Consider the following 23,661-nt stretch of genomic DNA (forward strand, 5'->3'; position numbering starts at 1 on the left):
TCAGTATCAGTTGAAGGGGAGGAGATCTGAACAGACATGAATCCTGAAAATCGAATTGTACTTACCACTATTGCTGAGAAATGATATTTATTCATCTACTGTCCCTTCAAAATATCTTTTACTTTTCTTTTTTTTTCTAATATACTACCCTAGCCCTAAGTCTCGATCTAGACTGTTGCAATAGGCCCCCTCCCTACTATTTATTTTGAAAAATTTCAAACTACAGAAAAAAATTGAAGAACTGTACATAAAAATCCAGACATTTTCATCAAGATCCAACAGTTGTTAATATTTTGGCACATTTATTCTCTCTTCCTCTGGCTCCCTTTCTCTGCCTCTCTCTCTCTCTCTCTCTCGGAACAGACATGCACATAAACACACACACTTGTTCTTTCGGAACCCTCTGAAATATGTGACAGACATCACACCCCTTCCAAACCTAACATACCAGCAAGGCATCTCCTCAGCATAAACATATTTTCTATATACCCACAGCATCATTATTAAATCAAAGCAGGTAACAGCAATTCTATGCCATCCAACATACTATACCTATTCAAATTTTCTTAGTTGCCCTCAAAATGTCTTCTATAGATTTTTTTTTTTCTTCAATCCAGGATTAAATCAAGGTTTACTCATTGTGTTTGGTTGTTATGTCTCTAGTCACTATTAAACTTAAAAAACTACCTTCTTTTTTCTTTTATGACATTGAGTTTCTTTTTTTTCTTTCTTTCTTTCTTTCTTTCTTTCTTTCTTTCTTTCTTTCTTTCTTTCTTTCTTTCTTTCTTTCTTTCTCTCTCTCTCTCAGTTCAAGCTAAATACAGAATGCTCTACATTCTGGTTTTGTCTAATTGTTTCTCCCTTATCAGAATCAGGTCAGACATTTTTAGCAAAATATAGTGAGTAACATTGTGTACTTCTTACTGTATCACATCAGGAAGACTATAAATGTGAGGTTGTCTCACTATCGGTGATACTAAGTTTGGTCACTTGGTTAAGGACCACCAGATCTCTCCATTCTAAAGGCACCTTCAGAATGATGCCTTTGTAAATAACAGATCTGTGGGGTAATTTTTTGAGATCATGTGACTGTCCTTTTTTCCAATAAAATTTCATCTCAATATTTTTTAGTATCTCTTGACTATGCTTGCCTAAAATAATTATTTTACTTAGGGCTGGAAACTGGTGATTTTCTACTTCTCTATTTTTTTTAAATTTTATTTATTTATTATTTGAGGGGAGAGAGAGAGAGAGAGAGAGAGTGAGCATGAGCAAGAGGAAGCAGAGGGAGAAGCAGACTCCCTGCTGGGCAGGGAGCCCGATGGGGGCTTGATCCCAGGACCCTGAGATCATGACCTGAGCTGAAGGCAGATGCTCAACCGACTGAGCCACTCAGGTGCCCCTACTTCTCTATTTCTGCTAGAATCATTAGCTTGTATTCTTCTGTGCAAAAGAACTTTCCTTTTATTCTCTCTCTCTCAGTATCATATGGACTCATGTTTTTGTTTTTATTTATCAAGATACAATCCATCACTGTGCAGTAGACTTTTTATTTTTTTTTTAAGATTTATTCACCTTATTTTAGAGAGTGGGGTGGGGCAGAAGGAGAAGGAGAGAGAGTCCCAAGCAGACTCCAGGCTGAGCACGGAGCCCAACGTGGGGCTTGATCTCATGATCCCACCACGACCTGAGCCTAACAAGAGTCAGACGCCCAACTGACTGGCCCCCCCCCAGGCGCCGCCGTGCAGTAGACCTTTAACTGACCTGCAAACCTTCCTCTAAACTCTGTCTCTCTCTCTCCCTCTCTTACTCCTTCTGTTTTCTCTACTCCTACTACTTTGACAGCCATCTTGTGTATCATGGACAGTCTATTTTTCTCTACACACTGCTTTTCACATTTTACACATGAAGCAGATGCTCATATTCTTCTACGTTCCTCAATGCTTGTAGGTTATGTGAAAATTTTGTTATCTTCCTTTTTAAGGCCTTGCATAATCTGGCTTTTACTATACCTCTCTCTAGTCTCATAAGACCATAGACAACCTGATGAGAGTTGATCTTGTCAATCCTCCCATTTCACAGGTAAGGAGACTGAGGCCCAGGAAATGAAGTCGACTTGCAGGGCCACTCTGTAATTGTGGCAGAGGTCAGATGAGAATGTTAGTGTTTGTTCCCCTCTCCCAAGCAAACCCTCTGCTGCAACCAGAAGCTTCCTGCACATCCCTATCTCAACACCATTCCTTATGGATATTTTCCTCCCTGTCCTGCTTCCTGTTCCCTAGGATTACCTGAAGTCTGAATCTTTCTTCATGTCCACAATAAGTTCTACTTTCCCAGGCCTCCTATTAATGGTCTGTACCACTCACTTGGCCATTAGCCTCACAACCTGGTAGCATTACAAGTGCCTTAGTCCTTTATTATTTTTTAAGGTATAGAATTCAAGTTCATTTTAAATAATTAAAACAATGCAGAAGAACAGCAAGGAAATGAAATATCTTTTTTCTACTCTTTCAGGTAACCACTGATAATAAATTGAATATATAACTTCCATACATTTTTCCCCACACACATATAAATAATACCCCAGCTATAGTCCTAATGTCTCGAATAGTACCTGATACACGTCAGGGACTGAACATATATAGGTGGAAAAATACATATATTTACCTTCTTATGTAGTTACCGTTTTCAAAAATAGATCACAGAACACAGTGCTGTGTAATTTGCTTTCTTTTTCCATTTAAATTACTTTTTTTATGGATCAGTGTCAGCAACTAGACTGTAAGCCCTTTGAGGGCAGTCCCAGCCAATGTTTTACTTCTCTGGTAGTCCCAGGGTGTGGCACAGATTTCCTCCCTCATAAATTATTATTTAGGGTGATTGCAATTACATGTGCCTCCTGAATCTCTTCCTCTACTCTAAAGAGGTCTTAAGGTTCACAAAGACTCCTGTTCCTCTAAAGAAGCGTCATTAACCAGCTCACCAAGAATTTGGTAGCCAGTTCCATCGGCTAATAAGGAAAAGGAGCCACCCTAGAAAGTGAAGACAGGAGAGCTGCTGGAGGGGATATGCAGGATGATGGCAAAAAGGCAGTCACCTTTCTTTAAGGGTGGGGAGTTTTCTATGCTGGAGCTGCCATCTTGAATACGGCCTCTTCTGGGAAGTGGATCACACAACATAGAGCCTTAACTCTAAAAGTCAATGATTTTATGAAAAGTTTCTTTCTGGTCACTGGAAGAACCAGAAGCAGCAAGAGATAGAGTTCAAAACTCTTCTGAAAGGACAAACTCCATAAAATAAAAAAAGGGAGGAAGAATGGCATCCTCTAGAGCTACCTCTCTGTTATCATGTCCTTTGTTCTCTCAAGTATGTATCAGGACTTCATAAAAACAGCCAAGGCTGTGTGCAGTCTTTTACCATCAGTCCCAAGTGAATATTGTAAACATCAGAAAATTTTCCGTTTACACAGTCAGAGAGGTATTTTCAGTCATTTAAATTTTCTAATTACTAACCAATTCCCTCCTTCCAGGCCTCCCAATTTAGCGCACAGAATGTTGCTCCCCACAGAAAACAACTCCCCAGCGAAGTGAGTTTCCATGGTTAGTTGCCAGAGCTCTGGATGTGAACAAAGCCAAAAAGCCACTCTCCCTTAGGGAAAAACCATCAAGAAGTCAGGCTCCACTGCCGTGGTTCGGTCCCTAGCACAAAGTAAGTGCTCAGTAAGTAATGGGAAGGATGGAAATAAAATTGAGGAGAACAGGAAAGAAAAGAGAGAGGAACAAAGAGGGAAGAAATCCAGTGAAATTGGCTTTCTTCAAACTGCGAGCAGAAATTTAACTGCGGGAGCAAGGAGTTTACTGATAAGGATAATACTAGTCACCAGATACTGGGCAAGAGGGTACCGTACTGGGCTTGTTAATGCTAATCTTTCCAAGAACTTTTCTGAGGTCAGCTCTTAAAAGGAGGAAACCGAGGCACAGAGAGGTGAAAAGCTCCCCAACCAGCAGAAGTGGGTCAGAGCTCTGCTCGGTGCGGTACAGACGGCGTCCTTTCTCCCTGACACTTAGCTGCCCTCTTCTGTCATCCCAGCTGCCTCCAGCCTCAGTTCTGCAGGTGCCTCTCCTCTGGCAGCCACCAACGCTGGGGTGCTGCTGAATCGACCCCCCCACATCCCTTCACAAGATGTCACAAAGGATGACTTCTAACAGTAGCCTTAGCTCCCGCCAGTGCCTACCATCACTGCAGACTCCTTTGCCTTCCCATAAACAGCCCCCTCCAGGCATGTAGTCTCTCAGGGCTGCTCTCTTTAGTGCCTCCCCCCCCACCCCCTGCCACACACACCCCGTCATCGTCATCATCCTAGTGCAGGGCCAGCTCCCTTCAGCAGCTCAGACATTTTGGGCATTACGGAGTTCCACAATCCCTCAGAGCATCTGAATCACTGTCAAACCCTTTTATGTTCCTGTGGCCAAGTTCAGTGCCTCCCCACCCAGCTTACTCCTTGAACTTACTGTACTTCCCCCTACGCTGGGGCCAGCCGGGTGAAAGGCTGACTGCAGGTGCTGACCAGCCACAGGCTCGGCCACATCTTGTGAGATGGGCCAGCATTAAGTTAGTCGACCCAGAAAGAGGAGCAGCCCTGGAGGCTGCCTGAGACCAGGACCCGGAGCTCACACTCCATCCACTGCACTAACAGTTGCCAGCACCAGAATGAAATGCACACAACGCGCCCTTGCTGTTCTTGGTGCTGGGAGTTCCGCGGAACCCAGACACGTAATTGCAGAGTCTTTAAAATCCCCTTCCGTTATCTTTTCCCTTTACAATCTAGCGTCACATGCAGTTTCCTATTGTATTGTTTCCTCTTTTGCCAAACGTCTAGCCACCTGGAAAAGTTACCACACACACTGCCATGCAAGGGTAGGGTCCCTTGATTCTCAGACGCGGTTTCCCACTCTACTTCTTCTGTCTTTTCTTCCCGCCGCCCCCCTGAGAGTCTCACCTCTTTGATCCTCCCTTGATCTCTGCATCTGCATCTGTGACAACATCCCCTTAGCTTCCCCTTCCTTACCTTTCCTCCGAGGCTGTCTACTCCCTCCTCTCGCCGCTGATCTCTCTTCCTTTCTCCTACCCCCTCCGTCTGACCGATCTGCCTCTACTTTCTTGCTACATCCTCTTTTCCCTCCTCTGATTGATTTCTCCTGCTGTGTTGCGAGGACAGCCTACGACATACTGTGTTTACCACCTAAGCACAATTTTATTCTCCATTTAAGCCCAAACCGACTTTCTGTGAGAGCCCTACAATTACACTAATAGAAAATTAAAAAGTTTTCTTATTCTACCATTAATACAGCTAAAACATTGGGTTGGCTGTCAAATATAGGCAAACCAGAGGAGCTTGCTCTCCAGCTGAAATAAAATTATCTCGGCTTGCATTTTCAAGTGCTACCTCAGGCTGTCTTGTTTATATTTAATGTTCTGTGGCTCTAAGTCAAGGACAAGCCTTAAGTTAGGGTTTCTAGGGAAGCTCCCTGTGATTTATAGAGCCCTGGAGCTGCTGTAAAATATTTTTTTAAAAAAACCCACTTGTTCCTGTCTAATGTAGACAGCTGCCACAGATCAAGAAACTGATAGAATGTTTGCCCTCCTTCTTAACATTGCTATTACAAGCTGAATATTCTAGAGTCCAAGGTTGCCTCCCCATCTGCCCCTAGCTCCTTACCTAGCATCAGCCAGTTCACAGCAGCTTAATTTTGGGCTTTGGGTATGGGCACAGCTCAAGGCTTACATCCCCCTCCACGGTAACCTCCATTTCTTATTCATCCTTCACCAAAAAAATCATTCCCTCTTAAAAGCATGAAAACATCATTGTGTTGATGTCAATTTTAGTATGTACCCCAAATACAAAATATGGGGTTGAAGAAGCACTTAGGGGAAAAGTCACATTGGAAACCTGTAAACTGAGGAATTGAAAACCATGACTAGACAACAATAGGTGATTATGCATGCATACCACCCATTTACAGAGAACACATCCATTCTAAATATTACTTCTCTTCAAAGCCAGGCATCACAAGAAAGTCAGGTAAACCAGAAAAAAGGTGTGACTTTTTCAATGAATAGAAGATAAAATAAATGTGGGTAAGAATCATAAATCACTCAGAAAGGCATGTATAATTGTACATTGGGTTTTTTTAGATAACATATGTAAAAGTATCTGTTGTATCTATGAAAATTTACCTTTTTTTTTTTGTTAAAGCTGGCTTACGGGTGTCTGGACATGTAAGTTTCCTTTCTGGAGTATGAATACACCCAAGGATCAATAAATATGTGGGGTTCTCAAAGCAAAAAACTTGTACCTGACTTACAGGCATGATATTCCTGGTTAATATTGATCCTTATCAGTTACATGTATTGAATAAAAACAATTAACTTTATTATTTCCTTCTTTTAAAAAAGATTTTATTTATTTATTTATTTGAGAGAGAGAGCTCAAGCAGAAGAAGCAGCAGAGGGAGAGGGAGAAACAGACACACGCTGAGCAGGGAACCTGATGCAGGGCTTGATCCCATGACACCAGGATCATGACCTGAGCTGAAGGCAGACACTTAACCAACTGAGCCACCCAGGCACCCCAACTTTATTATTTCCTTAAAGAAAGCAAGCTGTTCTGCTCTTATTTATATATATGTGTATATGTCTTTCATATATACATTTATGTATTTATCCTATGTATCAAAATATAAATAAGTTAGGATAATTCCCTATTTTAGATTAGTGCTTTTATGTCCCAATAGGTGGCAAAATCCAGAGACCAGTATATTTTACAGAATGCTCAGTGGATAGGACTCCATCACCAATTAGCTTTGGAGCGTTGTATGTTAGTTCCTTCATTTATTAAACACACAGACATTGTGCAAAGGCGTCTGTGAGGTTCCATTCAGAGTTATGATTCTGTGATTCAATCATGTGGTTTAAAAATATGTCTATACTGTAAGGTATTTGATTCTGCAAAGAGCTATGTACCTATTCTGCCTCCCTCTATCTATAAAAGTCATTCATTTATTTACTCGTTCAAACACTCATTCTAGAAGCATTTATTTGGGACTTAGTATGGTTCAGGTCCTATGACATGTCTCACGGATGCCAACGTTATTTAGACACAACCTCTTTTCTTGAGCTCAGGCTCTAAATGAGGAACTCCTATTTTATAGGCTTTTATCTCAAAGACTGTAATTGCAGAAAGTCAAAGTTTCTATGCAAGAAACTTAAGATGTGCTGATGATAATCAGTAGTTCATTTTGGAGAACTGTTTACCTCTCTCTTTCTCTCTCTCTCTCTCTTTAAATCAGTGAGGGCAGGGGCACCTGAGTGGCTCAGTCAGTTAAGGCTTTGACTCTTGATTTTGGCTCAGGTCATGACCTCAGGGTCATGAGATCCAGCCCAGCATCTGGGCACTGCGCTCAGTGCGGAGTCTGCTTTAGATTCTCTCTCCCTCTCCCCCTTTCCCTGCTTGTGCACGCATACACTCTCTCTAAAATAAATAAATAAATCTTAAAAAACAAAATCAGTGAGGGAAGTGTGATAGAAGGGAAAGAGTGTGGGTTTTGTCCAACAGATTCAAGTTTGGAGTTTTGGCACCCATGGGTGATTCTGAACAAGTTACCTGCTCTGAGACTGTATTTTCACATCTATGAAGTGATGATAGGAATACCTACTCTCCAGAGTTGCAGAGTTACACTGGGGACTGAATAAGATAAGATGAAAACTACCTAGTGGGTGGTGGCTGTTGCTTTGAATATGGGAAGTTAGAAAACACTCCTGCTTTAATAGCCTTTTCAAGTAAGTAAACCAATACAGATGGCTTGTTTTTTGGCCTGAACCCTCTGAAGACTCTTTACATGCTACCGTCTATGGCTGTAACCTCTACCCAAAAGATGAAGGACTGAGACATCTGTGGGGGTTCCATGGGTACCAGATAGTTACAAATCCATATTAGTTTGAATATTAGTTTGAACCATACAAAACTGTCAGTATTTGACTTGACCTTCAAAAGCAACAGTTTTGCATGGTTCAACTTAATACTACTAGTGGATGATACTACTAAAAGTAAATTACAATTTTATACTTTTTAATATGAATGGCATATAAAATTTAAAAATTGCTTTGGGGGATTGTTTCCTGGTTTAAAAAGGTTTAATGGGTAAAATTTATATCATTTGCTTTTTAGATTAAGGAAGAAATGGTAAAATAAATCTGCCTGGTTCTTTTTCCAGAGGAGTCTTAGAAGGCTCAAATTTGAGTTTGATGTTGTAGAAATTTCAGCTTCAGGCAACAGGGTAAGGGACATTAAAATCCATTATTTATTGTTGGCTGTTAAGGAAAAGAGCAAATCTGACTATTTCAAGGGAACGACATAAGAATGTCAGCTAATGAGCTGAAACTTGTTTCTGACTGTGACATATTACTGAACAAAAGATTAGAGGAAATTAGTACGAGAGAGAGAGATTTCGTTTACTTTTTTTTTTTTTTTTTTGGCTACGTACGTGGGAGAGACAGAGGATTGGGAGTGCGTAGGAGAAGTGTGAGAGGATATGTGGGAGAAGAAGTGTTTAAAATGTTCAAAGGAAACTAAAATGAAGACATGAAAATGTTTGCAGGGGTATAGGTTTCCAAAACCAGTGATTCAGACAAGTACTCCCAGTGTTGCCATCAGCATCCTTTACCAGTAGCTTTTGAACTCCCATCCATGCTCTCTACTGGGCCAAGAAAGCTCTATCTTCTTTGATAGCTACTTGTTCTACTCACCCTTGCCTTGGAAAGCCCAATTCCAATCCTACTTCTGTGAAATTCCCCCTAGTAAGGAAAGGGCATTTACTTTGTCTAGCCTTAAAACTTAAGCACATAAAAATACTTCTTTTTCTTCCAACTCCCTCTTTCCAAGTGTTTTGCAAATGGCGGGTGTTGGTGTTCGGCTGTGGTGTGTGAGCTAAGAAATACATCTGTACATCTGACATGGCCTGTAGACTTTTTCTTGGTTTGCACCTTCTGTGATAATCCCTAAATTGGATTTAACCTTCATGAAAGGACTGTCACGTTTAAGATCCACTGTCTCATCTTGCAGTTTGCTTTCAACATCCACAGGGGCAAGTGCATCACTCAAGCCTTCTAACAAAATGGGGATAGTACAGGCCATACCAGCCAATCCACTTCCTATAATGGAGACCTTATCGTGATGAATTACCTCCATGGAAGTGAAATTCATTTTAAGTTTATATTTATACTTGATGTTGCTATCCTAGAGATGAGGGTGTGGGACCAGCTGAGCCCAGGCAGGAAGTCTGCCTCCCACGGGAGGCAAAGAGCCTTCTCTGGGCCAAAGAAATACCCTCCTGTGGCACCCCATCTCTGGCTGACTTGTAGGACTCCAATAGCTCTGCTCATGGCCTCCTCACTCAAGAGATGAACAAGAGATGGAGGCCCTCTCACTGAGCAAGGAGAGAGGAAGCCACTGGCTGTTTTAACTCTCTTTTGTTTGGCTAATACAGCTGTGTGAGGGCAGCCCCACCTCCTGTAGGCCTTACAGGGGCCTCCAGAAAGGACTTCTCATGTCTGCTCAGATAGAGGCAATCAAGGGCTTCTCTAGGAAGTGAATCCCGAGTTCTACCATTTTACAAATACATATTGAATTCCATGTTGGAAACACATCATGTGCCAACCTAGATCCCTGGATTTATTAGTTTTCTATTTTTAGTATGTAGCCAAGTTAGAACCACTATTTCTGATTCCAGAGCCAACACACTTAAGAATCCCTATATCTAACTCCATTTCCCGTGATCTCACCCTCTTCAAGGGCACCCCAATTTCCCTTTCATTTTCTAATACATTATGTACATTCATCTTGGTCTGTTGCTTCTTGATTCCTTTATCAAAATGCAGCAAATGGGGTGCCTAGGTGGCTCAGTTGCTTAAGTGTCTGCCTTTGGCCCAGGTTATGATCCTGGGGTTCCGGGATCGAGCCCCGCATCGCATCGGGCTTCCTGCTCAGTGGGGTGCCTGCTTCTCCCTCTCCCTCTGCAGCTCCCCCTGCATGTGCTCTCTCTCTCTTTCTCTTTCTCTCTCAAATAAATAAAATCTTAAAAAAAAAAATGCAGCAGCTAGAATGCAACATATGTCCCTAGGAAGGTGCTAACCAGTGTGGAGTCCAGAAGCTCCTAGGCACCAGCACTACATTGCCGTGATTGGCTTCTAGGTAGATACTGTGGCAGCAACATCAGATGGCTACCTGTGGTCACCTAAAACCAAAAGATCTTCTTCTAAGGAGCTGCTACCAGATATCTCTATTCTAAACTGGTGCAATTAATTTTGGGAACTGTGTTTTCCTAGACTGTCTGCCTGGGCAAGGAGTTTTGTATGTAAGCAGAAACAGTATTTACAGGTCTAGTGCCGGTAGTTTGCTTTCTTATGGATACTTATTTAATACCTCAGAACCTGTTTTTCCATTGGAAAATGGACAAGAATATATTCCTTGCTAGTTTTGCGGGAAGTTCAAATGCGATTATGCACCAAATGTAAGGGGATATTATTATCACAGATAAGCTAGGTTTTAATACCACACCAGAAAGGTAATTATAACTGTTAAACCTATAATCACAGAAACTACAGCCTAGAGGTCCTATAAACTACCCCAAACATAAGATCATCTATCTAGATTTTAATCAGAAAAAAAAAATTACAATTCTGTTTACCCTTTAAAAGATGTTCAACGTTTGCTTTCACTGCCCTCTAGTGGTTGTTAAATAGAAGACAGAACTACATTTTTGACATTTTTATTTTTGAGATATTAGGCACAATTTCATAAACAGTTATACTGTTATGTTACATACCTTCCCATCATTTGGTAACACGTTAAGAGTCAGCCTACAGGGTGACTAATGCACTATGTCGTGTATTAGTGGTTATGCATCATTTCATTGTCTCCACAAAAAATCCGCTGCCTTCAAGTAATAACCTAACTTTACTCACTCAGTAAATATTTAGAAGCAAAGACAGACATTTTCCCAGCTTACATTCTAGTGAGAAAAATGGAGTATTAAATACATCATTGCAAACTAGCATGGTAACCGCGATAGGGGAAGAACCGGGTATATGTGTGCATTGAGAAACTCTAACCTGGTCATGTTTCTGTGTGTTGGGGAGGCTGGGCAGGATGTGAGAGAGAAGCCATTGGAAGGTGTTCTGAGAGTGTAACAAGTAACCTGGGACATGAGGGATGAACAGAAGTTATTCAGAAGGATGTGGGGTGGGAAAGAATTCCAAGGAAGGACACGATGCTAAAGGAGGTTAGCTAATAGAGAAAGGAAGGTTTTAGAGATGAGGCCGGACAAAATTTTCTAAAAGTTATATTGAGGAGTTTAGCCTGTATTCTCACGATTAATTTATAACCAGTGGACTCTGACAAAGCATGAACTCATGTCTTCACTTATTTTTTTCAAGCTCATTATTTAAAGGGAAAATTCTAGTTATTAATTATAAAGCAATTGTTTAAGAAACTTTCAGCGTGTCCTTTTTCAAACCCAAAGTGCCCTCAAACACATACATTCCTAGAATGTTGGAGCTGGAAGGGCCTTCAGAGGTCATTAGTTTCCCTGGTTTCACTTTAGGGGGGGAGGGGAGGACGGGGAGGTCCTCAGATTGCACTGAGTGACTGTACCTGGAAACTGCTTTTCCTTGATCTCAAATTCCTCAGTCTGGGATTCAGAGGCCTGCCTAGTGTCCTCTATCTCATGTCTCATGCATTCAGAGCATTCAGAATTCCTAAGCACCTGGCTTTTCACCTCTGCACTGGACTGCATGCTCTTCCTTTGTGGTCTGATAAAAAGGTGGTTTATCTTAGACTTGCAGAAGGATCTGGGAGGGTCTTCTTATGACTAATTAGAGCGCCAATCCAGCCCAGACCACCAGTCAGGTTTTTGCCTCTGTGAAGGAACTCCCTGGCCTCTCTGTACTTTTCTTATGACACAACTCTATGTGAACTGACTCATTTCTTCTCCTAGACTACAAGCATCTTGAGGACATGACACATGGCTTAGTCATCACTACATCCTATATAACAAGGTACTGTGGCCACTGAAAGCCCCTATCAAGTTTGCTGTAGGCACAGGTGGGTGGATAAATGAACAGAGTGGGAGATCTCATTTCCTAACAGAAGGTTTAAATAGATGTTAGTAAGGGAATGAAGGATAGATTATCTTAATAGCTTGTATTAGATTTTTTCCACAGGGAAGAATCGGATTTTAGAAAATAGAATGATGAGCCATCTGAAGTGAAAGGAGAGTCTCTTACAAAAGGCAAAAATAATAATTGTACTCTTTTTTTCCATAAAGAATGACCATGACTTCGGAGGTAGTAAGAGATTAGAGAAGAGAGGTCAGGACAGACAGGGAAAAATCTGTGCAGCATGGGAAAGTGCCCGCCAGAGAAAGATATCTGATGCTTAATTAAAAATTTTTTTTTACAGGTTTGATGTAAACCACTGCCATCTTTTTGAGCCTTATATACAGCCTACTACACACAAAGGGGATGCTAATAAACACCCATTTATGTTAGATTGAGGAGTGTGCTTTTCTGTGATGTTCGCAATTCCAGAGACAACTAACTCATGCATGGGTACGCTGAATATAAAGGCAGATCAAAAATTGAAAGAAAAATGTAATTTATACCTTCCTTAATTCTACCATAAATGTGTCAGTAGAATAAAAATATATGAAAAAAAAACCAGCCATAATTTAGTGATTATGTTGCACACAAAATATGAGAGATATAGGCAAGAAATGTTTTTGTAGTTTGGATCACAGGATCATTTCCAGCATGGTCCATCAGGAAAGTTTTCCCCCAGGTAGATTTGAACATAGAGAAATAACAAACAATTAAATTATATGGAAGATTAACTACTGGCCCTTCACTGATTCCTCTCTTTCTTCAAGCAGTAGAATCACTGATCAATCCCTGTTAAGAAAGGGACAACATTTCTCATTTTGAGCTTTCTCAAGCAATTTTGTCTTCCTAGAGCTCCTGGCTGATTCTCAGTGCTTTGTTACTTATAAAAATGGGACTCCCTCAATATTAAAAAGAGCAACAAAGCCATACATTCTACCTTCAGGTTTTAATTCAATTTATATTCCTTGAATTGTATTTTAAAAATCTGGCATTATGATAACCAGTTTTAAAACTGTAATCAAATACAATCAGTACAAAATCCCAGCAAACAGGTCAGATACCACCAGTGTACACAGTTCTATGCAAAATCTTCAAAATCTTTTACTGCCATCTTGTGGATTCTCAAGAAAAAGCCTCGGGGCGCCTGGGTGGCTCAGTCGTTAGGCGTCTGCCTTCGCCTTCTGCTCAGGTCATGGTCCCGGGGTCCCAGAATCAAGTCCCGCATCAGGCTCCCTGCTCAGCAGGAAGCCTCCTTCTCCCTCTCCCACTCCCCACTGCTGGTATTCCCTCTCTTGCTGTATCTCTCTCTGTCAAATAAATAAATAAAATCTTAAAAAAAAAAAAACCCAAACAAACAAACAAACAAAAGAAATAGCTTCAGTCAAAACGTGCTATTTACTGTAGAGTACTAGGTTTGTATGCCACAGTATATGAAAATATCTGGGAAACGTATAAAAAAAAAAGAGCAACTAAGTTTTCAGGTTCCCATTTAATTTAACCACTTTGGATGCACTATTTAACTTCTACATGGCTTAAATTCTTCATGAAAAGTAGGAATTATAATAATGGTGCATCCCCTGCCTGTTGCAAGTTTGCTTTGAAAATTAAAACATAAAATTGCTCTGTAAACCAGAAAGTATTCAGAAACAATCAATTATTATCCTTGTTATGCAGCACCGCTAGATTGATGATACCTAAGCAAATGCATTTTACGTAAGCAACAAGATAAATACGGTTCTGATGGAAGAGACCAGACCTTAGTGCCTGTCTTCAGAGTGATTTATCTTGTCTTGAGGGCTTTGGGGACAAGACAGAAGATGTTTCCAGTGAAAAGAAACCCTGGAGATCATCTCTCCTGGAGCAGATAATAACAGGGGCCTGGGGACTGAGGAAGGGGTATTTTCTTTCTTACTGGTTTACTGATGTGCAAGTGGGTCCTGGCATTCCAAAAACACAATAAATATGCAGTCCAGAGAGAGCTGCTTCTGCTACCCTTGGGAGACCATCCACTGACCCATACTTCAGTCATTTTCTTGTAACCTTTTCAGCTTTATTTTCTCTCCCAAACACTTAAAATGGAAAACAGAGGCAATGTGCTGGATCATAGATGACACTGACAACTTAAAAAAAAAAAAAAGTCATCTGTGCATTTCAGGGAACAATTTGGAACAAAACCTTCAAAGGGTTTTTCTTTCCCTAGGGAAGGTTTCTTCAAGTTCTTTTCATTCACTAACTTACTCACCACTCACTAACACCTCCGTGTGCACTGGGTTAGGCCCTGGGACGCAGTTATGGTCAAGACACATCTCTATCCTCAAGGAACTCTGTTGAGGAAATATTTATGAAAACAAACCAAGACCAAGAGGAAAACATGGGACATTACTGAACTCTGAGGACGCAAGGATGGGGAGAAGGGGAGAGGCCATCTCCCTGTGTTCCTGAGCCCCACTTAAGGCTTGGGGGTCTTTTGTATGTCCTTTAATTTGGCCTCCTAGCCCTGTTCAATAAATTTCTCCCTCCTCTGAACTCTTGAAGCTCTTGACTATAATAACTAGTTCACCTGGCAATTACCTCAGGTGCTTCGTCTGGTTAGTTTTCACCAAACCAGTCTCTATCATACGTCTCCGTCTGCAGTTCATCTTAATAATTAAAAGCATTATGGGCGCCTGGGTGGCTCAGTTGGTTAAGCATCTGCCTTCGGCTCAGGTCATGATCCCAGGGTCCTGGGATGGAGCCCCCCATCGGGCTTCCTGCTCAGCGGGGAGTCTGCTTCTCCCTCAGCCCTTCACCCTGCTCATGTTCTCTCTTTTGCTGTCTCTCTCAAATAAATACAATCTTTAAAAAAAATAACAATAAAATCATTTATAACAGTCTATGGCTTCAAATATAATCCTTATTCCTTTTTTCCTCATATGTTTTTATAATTTAATTTAAAAAATGTACTAACCATCTACTATATGTTAGGAATTTTGCTTTTAGCAGTTCTCAGCATTCAGTTTTGAAACATTGTAATTTCAGAGCATGAACACCCCACACCCCACAGCCATGGGAATTTCCATGAGATGATATAAGGTAGGATTTTCTGCAGGGGAACAATTTGTAGCATCTAGAGCTATTGTGGCATCTGTCTGTTCTTATTCCTTTCTCTTTCCCAAGATTGTCTTTGTTACCCCTGTATACTCTCCTAGTTCCTTATGCCCCTTAATATGGTCTTATTTAAGGATTTGTCTTCCTTATCCCTGCTCTGATCTGCCACTAGTCTGGAGGGCAAAGATCCTACTATTTGACTTTGTTCTTAAAGCTTGCCATGTCATCATGATCTTCATGTGGGTCTCAGAAGGAAACTATTCCCATTCTGCGTGTGTCTCTCTTCTCATTTGCTTGTGTGAGTTAGGTGGGTCCCCCAACCTACATACTAGTTGGAAGTTCATACCTCATGACTCATGACTGCTGTGGCTTTAAGTCCTGCAGTTGCTTAGAACCGGGGCAGAAGTTAGGAAGCAGAGCAAAGGCCAAAGCCTCCCTTGGGAATCTGGGTTAGTAGAAAGGGAAATAGCTTATACAAGGCCAGAGCGCTGCTGATGGGTGCTCGCTGACTCTCCTTTCATGTGTCAGTTATTGAGAATGGTCGCTCTATGCGGGGAAATGAGTGCTGGTGGTGGTGATGAGGAGGAGGATGATGATGAAGGTGATACTTGGTATCAAGGAATTTATTATTTATTTTAAACAACAAAATAGTAGGATGAGAATGCTAAAACAATGTGGTTGTTCCTTTCTATCACATCTGCACTGTAACCATGCTCATGTTCTACGTCTCTACTAGGTTAGCACCCCATGAAGGTGGGATCAATGTCTGGTTCACCTCCCTCTTCCTTACAGCACCTGGCATAATACTTGAATTATGCTTTCACATTCAGCACCTAGGAAGTGCCAGGACCTGTTTAGGAGCTAGGAATACAGCAATAAACACAATGGGTCAATAGGAGGTATTTAATAAATCAAAGAATTAAATAAGAATTGCTGTCATGTATATAATGTGTTTTCCATTTCTTCCACTCAATATACATATATTTAGGTGAACTGATAAATAAACCACTAATTTCCCCCTCTCTACATCAACACCCAAACACTATTTCCATCCACGTAAAAAGTTATAAAAACCAAACAAACTCTACCCCCTAGTGGCCATCCCATTCCATTCCCCTTCTCAGCAAAACTCAGAGGAGATACCTGCAATCATGGCCATTAACTCCTCTCCTCCCATTCCCTCAGAAATCTGCTCCGTATGGCTTCTCACCCAATTATACTACACACACTGCTTTGTTATTTGAATCAGTAAGTTCCATGTTGTTAAATTCAGCAGGTAATTTTCAGTTTCCATCTTATGTGCCTGACCAAACAGCATTTAAATAGTTGGTCCCAGTCCCTGGAAAAACTTTCTCTTCTTAGCTCCCGGGTCCTACCTGACTCCTCTCACTTTGCTGGTCCCTCCTCTTCTCCGACAGGCTCCGTTTGTTCCCTGCTCCACCAAGAGGAGTGTCTCCATCTCAACCCGTAGCCTCTCTGCTTCGCTCATGTTCAGGCAGAAAACCTTGCAGCCATCCTCTAGGGCTTCCTTTTTCCCCACATCCAATCTCTCAGGAGATGTTAACTCGCCCTTCTTTTTTTTTTTTTTAATTTTTTATTGTTATGTTAATCACCATACACTACATCATTAGTTCTTGATGTAATGTTCCATGATTCATTGTTTGTGCATAACACCCAGTGCTCCATGCAGAATGTGCCCTCTTTAATACCCATCACCAGGCTTACCCATCCCTCCACCCCCCTCCCCTCTAGAACCCTGTTTGTTTTTCAGAGTCCATCGTCTCTCATGGTTCGTCTCCCCCTCTGACTTACTCCCCTTCATTCTTCCCCTCCTGCTATCTTCTTTTTTTTTTCTTTTTTCTTAACATATGTTGCATTATTTGTTTCAGAAGTACAGATCTGTGATTCAACAGTCTTACACAATTCACAGCGCTCACCATAGCACATACCCTCCCCAATGTCTATCACCCAGCCACCCCATCCCTCCCACCCCCCACCACTCCAGCAACCCTCAGTGTGTTTCCTGTTAACTCTCCCTTCTAAACAAACCCAGCATCGCTCCTCACTTCCTCCACTAATACCACAGTTGTCCATTCCTCCACTGTCTCTCATGCTGATTATTCATGTAGACTCCACAAGCTTGCCTCCTGCTTCCATCCTTGTCCCTTGGCCCACTGTCAACATAGCAGCCAGAGAGATCCTCTTAAAAGGTAAGTGAATTCATATCATGTCACTTTCCTGCTTATAATCCTCCATGGCTCTTCATTTTCTCAGAGTGAATGTGAAGCCGTTACAGAGGCCTGCGAGGCTGTGCTCTCTGTGACCTGCCCTCTACTCCTCGTTCTCACCTCCTACTCCTCTCCTCACACCACCCCAGAGTGGCTTCCTCAATACACTGGGCATGCACTTTACCCAGACTTGATGCTGCCTGTTCCCACTCTGGAACTACCCCCAGATACCTGCATGGCCCACTTTCCCTTCCTTCAAGTCTCTGCTAACATGTCACCTTCTCAATGAGGCCCACCCTGACGTGACCTTATTTAAACTTCAGCTCCTCTCTCTGCACTCCAAATTCGCCTTACACTGCTCCACTGGTTTTCCATACCTTCTAATAGATTCTATAATTTACTTATCCATCACTTAAAAAATATATATTGTTTGCTTTTCCCACTAGAATGCAAGCACCATGAGGCAGCAATTTGTCTGTTTCCTTTTTTTTTTTAACTCTTATATTCTTAATAATGCCTGGCACATAATGACTCCTGAATAAACTGTTGCATAAATGAATGAATGCATGAATGAATAATTAGTTCTCATTAGGCACTGTGCTAATGGCTTAAATACATTATTTTATTCAATGCCCTCATCACTTAGGAAATTCCAAGGGTTTTAGGAGCTCTGTGCCACAAATGGGGATGAATACTAAATACAGCACCTCCAGCAGTGTGGCCTGGTGATAGTTGGCCAGTGGTGATGGCCTCAAGGATAGCATCTTAAAAAAAAAAAGATTTTATTATTTGAGAGAGAGACAGAGAGTGCACAGGAGAGAGGTGAAGGGCAGAGGGAGAAGCAGACTCCCTGCTCAGAGGGGAGCCCGATGTGGGGTTTGATCCCAGGACTCCTGGATCATGACCTGAGCCAAAGGCAAGACGCTTAACCGACGGAGCCACCCAGGTGCCCCAAGGATAGCATCTCTAACAGACTGTCCTTCTACAGGATTTCCTCCCTGGCCTCTGACCCTGGTTCCCCAGCCTGGCTGAAGATCCAAGGAGCTGTTTGTTATTTCTCTAACAAATTCTTTTTTCATTTAAGCACCCAGAAGTCTGTTGTCTGGAGTCCAGAACTCCAGCACATAAATTCACCAACCACGCTCCCATCAGGCACATTCCTAAAGTAGTTAGCATTACAGGTGAGGAAGCTGGTTGTGATGGAAGGAGGCCTACCCCTGGTGTCCCGTTGGCTTTGGGTTAGAAAATCACTAAACTCTTCAGTCTCTCTCTGTATAAAATGGCAAATGATCCCTTTCTAACCTATCCTGGAGGAATGTTACGCGGATCAAATGACATAATGTTCACAGCAAGGGGCTTGGTACATAGAAATGGTGAGGCAATTGGAAGGGATTAGAGATTAAATTAGTCAGAGGCAAAAGCAAATGGGAGCTAAAAATCAGCCCACTTTCAGTTGAGGATCACTCCTCTTTACAACCTGAAATCTGTGCCAGGTTTTCCCTTTATCAGGGGTCAGCTTATGTGGAGAAGGCTTAGGATCAAATGTTTACCCCTTGAGGCTTATATAGGAACTCTTAATCATCTAAACATCTTTTTGGAAGAAGAGTATATATTATAAACACATTTTAAAATTAAACGTCAGTTAAGCATGTGCCTTTGGCTCAGGTCATGATCATGGGGTCCACTCAGTGGGGAGTCTGCTTGTCCCTCTTCCTCTGATGCTCCCCCTGCTTGTGCTTTCTTTTTTCCTCTCTCTCTGGCTCACTCTCTGAAATAAATAAAATCTTAAAAAAACATAAAATTAAACATCACATTTAGCATGTAAAAGAATATTTATTTAATATTTTCTGATCTGTTGGAATTCCTATTTGTCTATTAGGAAAGGATCTGTCTGATTTGGAAAATACATTCCACTGGCCAGAAAGCTAAATGTTTTAAGATATTCTGAATCTTCAGGACAGAAGGGGCCCTATATGGGCCATGAGTCGGGATAAATACAACTGAGAGGAGCCCTGGGGTTCCCAGCTGCCTTCCGAGAAGTGGGCAAGGATGAGTCTCTCATTCATTCATTCATTAAACATTTGCCCAGTAGCTGGGTTTCTGTTAAGCAATGGGACGCAGAGATGAATCAGACATAGTTAGTCCTTGCCCTCAAGGGAAGCTTCAGAGAATTTAGATGTTGCTTTAAATCACCTCAATTTTAGAATCTATATGTAAAATGACTTCTGTGGTGGCTCATATATCTCCTTGTAAATGCTCTACTATTTCAGGCATTTATGCTTTTCTCACTAAATGGACTTAAAGTATGGACAGCCTCAGACATAAGCAAATCGACAAATTCAATTTGCTTTCTGAAGTCTGCCATTACAGAAAAAGCGTAACTTTGAAATCAGAAACAACAGAGGTTCAAATACCCCTGTCATTGCTGATTAGCTGTGTGATCTTGGGCAAATCATTTCATGTCTCTGAGCCTTCAACCCAACAAGGCTGTTGCTAGAATTTGGTCAAATCACAGTACGTTACGTTACTTGGTACTAAGCAGTTACTCAATAAATATTAGGCATTTTATCCCTAATTCTCCACTGTTCTTGCTTTTTCTTTGTTGGGAAGCATCTCCTATGGAAAGCCTTCTCACATTCCCAGGGCTGGCTAATGATGGCCTCTTTGTGCTCATGTGCTTCCCCAGAACTTACCATCAGTACTTCCTGTGTTATATTGGAAATAATCTATTTATGTGTGTGTCTCCCCACATGAGCCTGAATGTTCACTAAGGACATAGCTGTATTTTTCATGTTGGATTTTTAAAGCCTTGTAGTTTCTGGCACTTAGTAGATGCTTAGTAAATGTCTGTGAATAGGTTAATAAGTTCTATGTAAAGAATATCCTTTATCTAATGCTCCACAAACCCCTTCCTCATTTATATTTCTGTCTGATGAGGATCTTTCCAGATTTCCTCTTTAGTCTTAGTCTTAGGTATTTGGGTTACAGTCTCCCTACTGCACCTCTGAACTCTGCAAATAATGTTTCACTGTGGAAATGTTACTTCTCCCAAATAAAACACTTGCATGAGTTCTACCAGAGATTAGTTTAAGGCAGAATTTCTAAAAGTATATTCCATTGGATAGTAATTCATATTCCAGGGGAAAAAAGATTCTTTAGTCAAATGAAGTTAGAAAAAAATGCTTTAATAGCACTTCTTTATTTGCTATAGGACTTCTCAGATCCTTCATTTGATCATGAGCCTTTTTTCATGGAGCATTTCACAGATCTAGTATAATATAGAATGCATTGTAGAACTATTTCTTGGAGAAAAATTGGAACTGGTATCACTGAAGTTCAGACTTTTGAAGGCTGCATAAAGCTGAGTCATGAAATAGTTGTTCTGTGGGTTATCTATTAGAAATCTGACTTTAAGTGCATGTTTCCCGATACTATTCTTGCTGCATCTCTACAAGTTGTGATATAGAGATTGTTAATAACCGTAAGCAGTACTTAAGAAATGTATCAGAAAATAGCAATGTTAATTTCATCTTGCTACCATGCCCATAAATTTTATTGGGTTTATTCATTTGATGGGTAGCATTCACTAGACAGATTCTATGTCAGACAATGGAGATGCTTCCTAAGTGGAGTCTGGGGCAATGCGTGAATTGTCTGGAGCCCTTTAGATCATAGAAGGCCCTTGCTCACTCTGAATTCCTTTGCAGAGGAAATTTAGTACATGCACAGGTGCCTGGTGGGAGTTTGCACCCATCAATGTGGCTATTCCTTTCGTTAGAGCAGTGAAACTCTTCCATGTGGATCGCCAATAAGTAATTCCTGCCCTGAGTCCTCTCAAGTGACCCACAACCCTGGCTGCCCAGGGACTCCACTTCTATCCAATCCTGTAGCTGGGGCCCTATGGCCATGCACTGTATGGGCTGGTGCTAAATCGTATGTGCTAAGTTGCTAAATATTTTGAGTAGTACCCCCGATTGGAGGAGAAAAAAAAGCCAGGGTGGCTGAGACATATATGAGAGTAGGGGAAGTGGTGTATATGCAGCCAGGGAGGCAGGCAGGAGCCAGGTCCTACAAAACCTTGTGGGCTATGTTAAGAATTTTGGACTTTATCTTAAGACAGAAGGTCACCAAAAAATTTTAAGAAAAGGGGAGAAATGACATGGTCAGATAGGCTTTTAAAAGGCTCGCTCTTCCCAAAGGTTGAAAGTTGATATGGGATGGGGGATGTCTGTGCATCCCGGGATATCTATAGGAATAAAGGATTTGGGAGACATAGCTATGCCCTGCTAATCCTTACCCTTTGGCAGATGGGTCAGGGGTCAGCCTGGATGGTGGGGCTCTGAAGCCAAGCCTGAGGAAAAGTCTCTCCCCTAGAGCCTTTTCAATGGCCACACTGTTTTTACTTGAGGTGGCCCCTGAGCAGGGGAGCTGTGGGGCCCGGAGGTGGGCATGAAGACAAGTCCAGTAAGGTGGAGAGAAGTCTGAGTGAGTTCCACAACGGAGAGACAAAAGCCAGAGACCAAAGAGCCAGTGAGTGTAGAGAATGTGGGATTCAGCAGATGCCTGGAACAGGCACACGAATTCTGGGGCAGGCTTTGAATGCTCTCTGGGCCAGAAATCTGAATTTAACTGGTCAGGGTTGGGGCAAGAAGTCTTCATCTTTTCAAAAATATCATCAATTCTGCTTGGTTAGATTTTACTTTGAAGGTGTTTAATAGGGTGCCCTGGCTGAGAGAGGACCCCAAAGTTCCTGATACCTTAATGAGAGAGAGCAGGAGGGTAGGGTAGGGATGCACAAAAAATGCATTGTTGTTTAATGTACCAAAAATGTTCATAATTCCCATCAGCAAATGCTGTTTTCCTTGAGCAAAATTATAAGATGGACCATTGGTTACAAAGCTGCATACAGAGGACAGATATCTACCCATCTTCTTAGGGGAAGCTGTGAAATCCCCCTTAACCCAAAAGCAGATGTTGAGTTGTTCCTGTTTGGAAATACATACTGCTGTGTTTAAGCTCATTTTTGTCTCTGACTCTTGTTGTCTGTCTCTTGGTGGGGGAAGGTGGGAGTGGGTAGAGGTCAGCCAAGGAAATGCTAGGGGAGGGGGAAGGTTTTGCTGGAATTTGGGTGACTCCAAGTGTTGAAGAGGAGAGGAGAGAAGCTAAAGGCTCTGCTTAGGTGAGAGGCTTTGTGAGACTTCTAGTCTAAGCTGTTGTGCTTTTGAGATAAAGGGACAACAGCACAGAGCTGGGGAGATTGCTCCTGTCCCCACAGGCACGCAGACCTCAGAGCCTCTCTGGTATGTTGGGGAGTGCTGGTTTTAGGAATATTGAGAAATAGTCCCTTAAGCAGAAGCCCTCAAGCACTGAAAACTATGAAAGCAAGGCTCCTCCATGGGGCTGGGGGTCAGAGCCAGAGAGGAAGGACATGGCTCATGCTGCATGGTCACTGAAAGGGATGGGTTTTGTAAGCTCTTAAGAGGAACACCTCAGGGAATCAAAGAGATAATTTGGGACTTTTGGGGGAGGGCAGGAGGAGGGCTGGATTTCAGGCATAACGTCAGAAGTGATGATGCAGAGTTGTCATTTGAGGTAACAAGAGAAGGGTGACTTTATCAATACCCCAGGATGACGAATAGTGTATACAGTGCTCACATTCTATTGGAACAACATAACAATAAGGATCTGGCAAATAGGCTCTGAACATGAAGATAGCAAGGTAATCTGAGAATTAATGAAACATCCAGGTGATCTGTGACTCATTTTTACTCTTTCTAAATCCACAATACAATTTCAATTTCACTGTAAAAATGCACAATTATCTATTGTACCTTCACCTCAATGACTGCAGCCTTTCACTATTCCCAGCCATGCATCTTGGAACACAGTTTAATACTTAAAGTCCATCAGGGGTGAGCTGTGGAGTTAGCAAGGTCAGCTGGGGTGCTCTTTCTGAGGTTCCTAAGGAATGAAAAACTACAATTGCTTGGTGACACAGAAAAGAATCTCTTCGCAGGGCTATCGCCTCTACACGCTCCGCTCCACATTTTTCATAACAAAGCACTGAAACAAACAATAACAGGAGAATTTTTATCTTTTCCTCTGCAGGAAGAATGCCCGAGGAGGCTAT

The 23,661-nt window shown here is 41.8% G+C and overlaps 1 protein-coding gene across 23 annotated transcripts in view; it reads right to left on the reverse strand.

Annotated features, from left to right (window-relative positions):
* The window catches only part of DLG2 (discs large MAGUK scaffold protein 2), a 2,181,535-nt gene that overhangs the window by 325,751 nt on the left and 1,832,123 nt on the right, over window positions 1–23,661 (reverse strand). The window contains exon 1 of one of the 23 annotated variants that reach the window (XM_073879827.1): window positions 5,069–5,126. The exons of the other annotated variants lie outside the window; for them this stretch is intronic. The gene's annotated coding sequence lies outside the window, so the exon portion shown is untranslated. Of the gene's footprint in view, window positions 1–5,068; window positions 5,127–23,661 lie in introns of those variants that run through there. 23 annotated transcript variants of the gene reach the window in all.

This window comes from Callorhinus ursinus, unplaced genomic scaffold (genome assembly GCF_003265705.2).
Source record: "Callorhinus ursinus isolate GAN/ISIS: 27379988/994484 unplaced genomic scaffold, GSC_fseal_2.0 scaffold35, whole genome shotgun sequence".
NCBI lineage: Eukaryota > Metazoa > Chordata > Mammalia > Carnivora > Otariidae > Callorhinus > Callorhinus ursinus.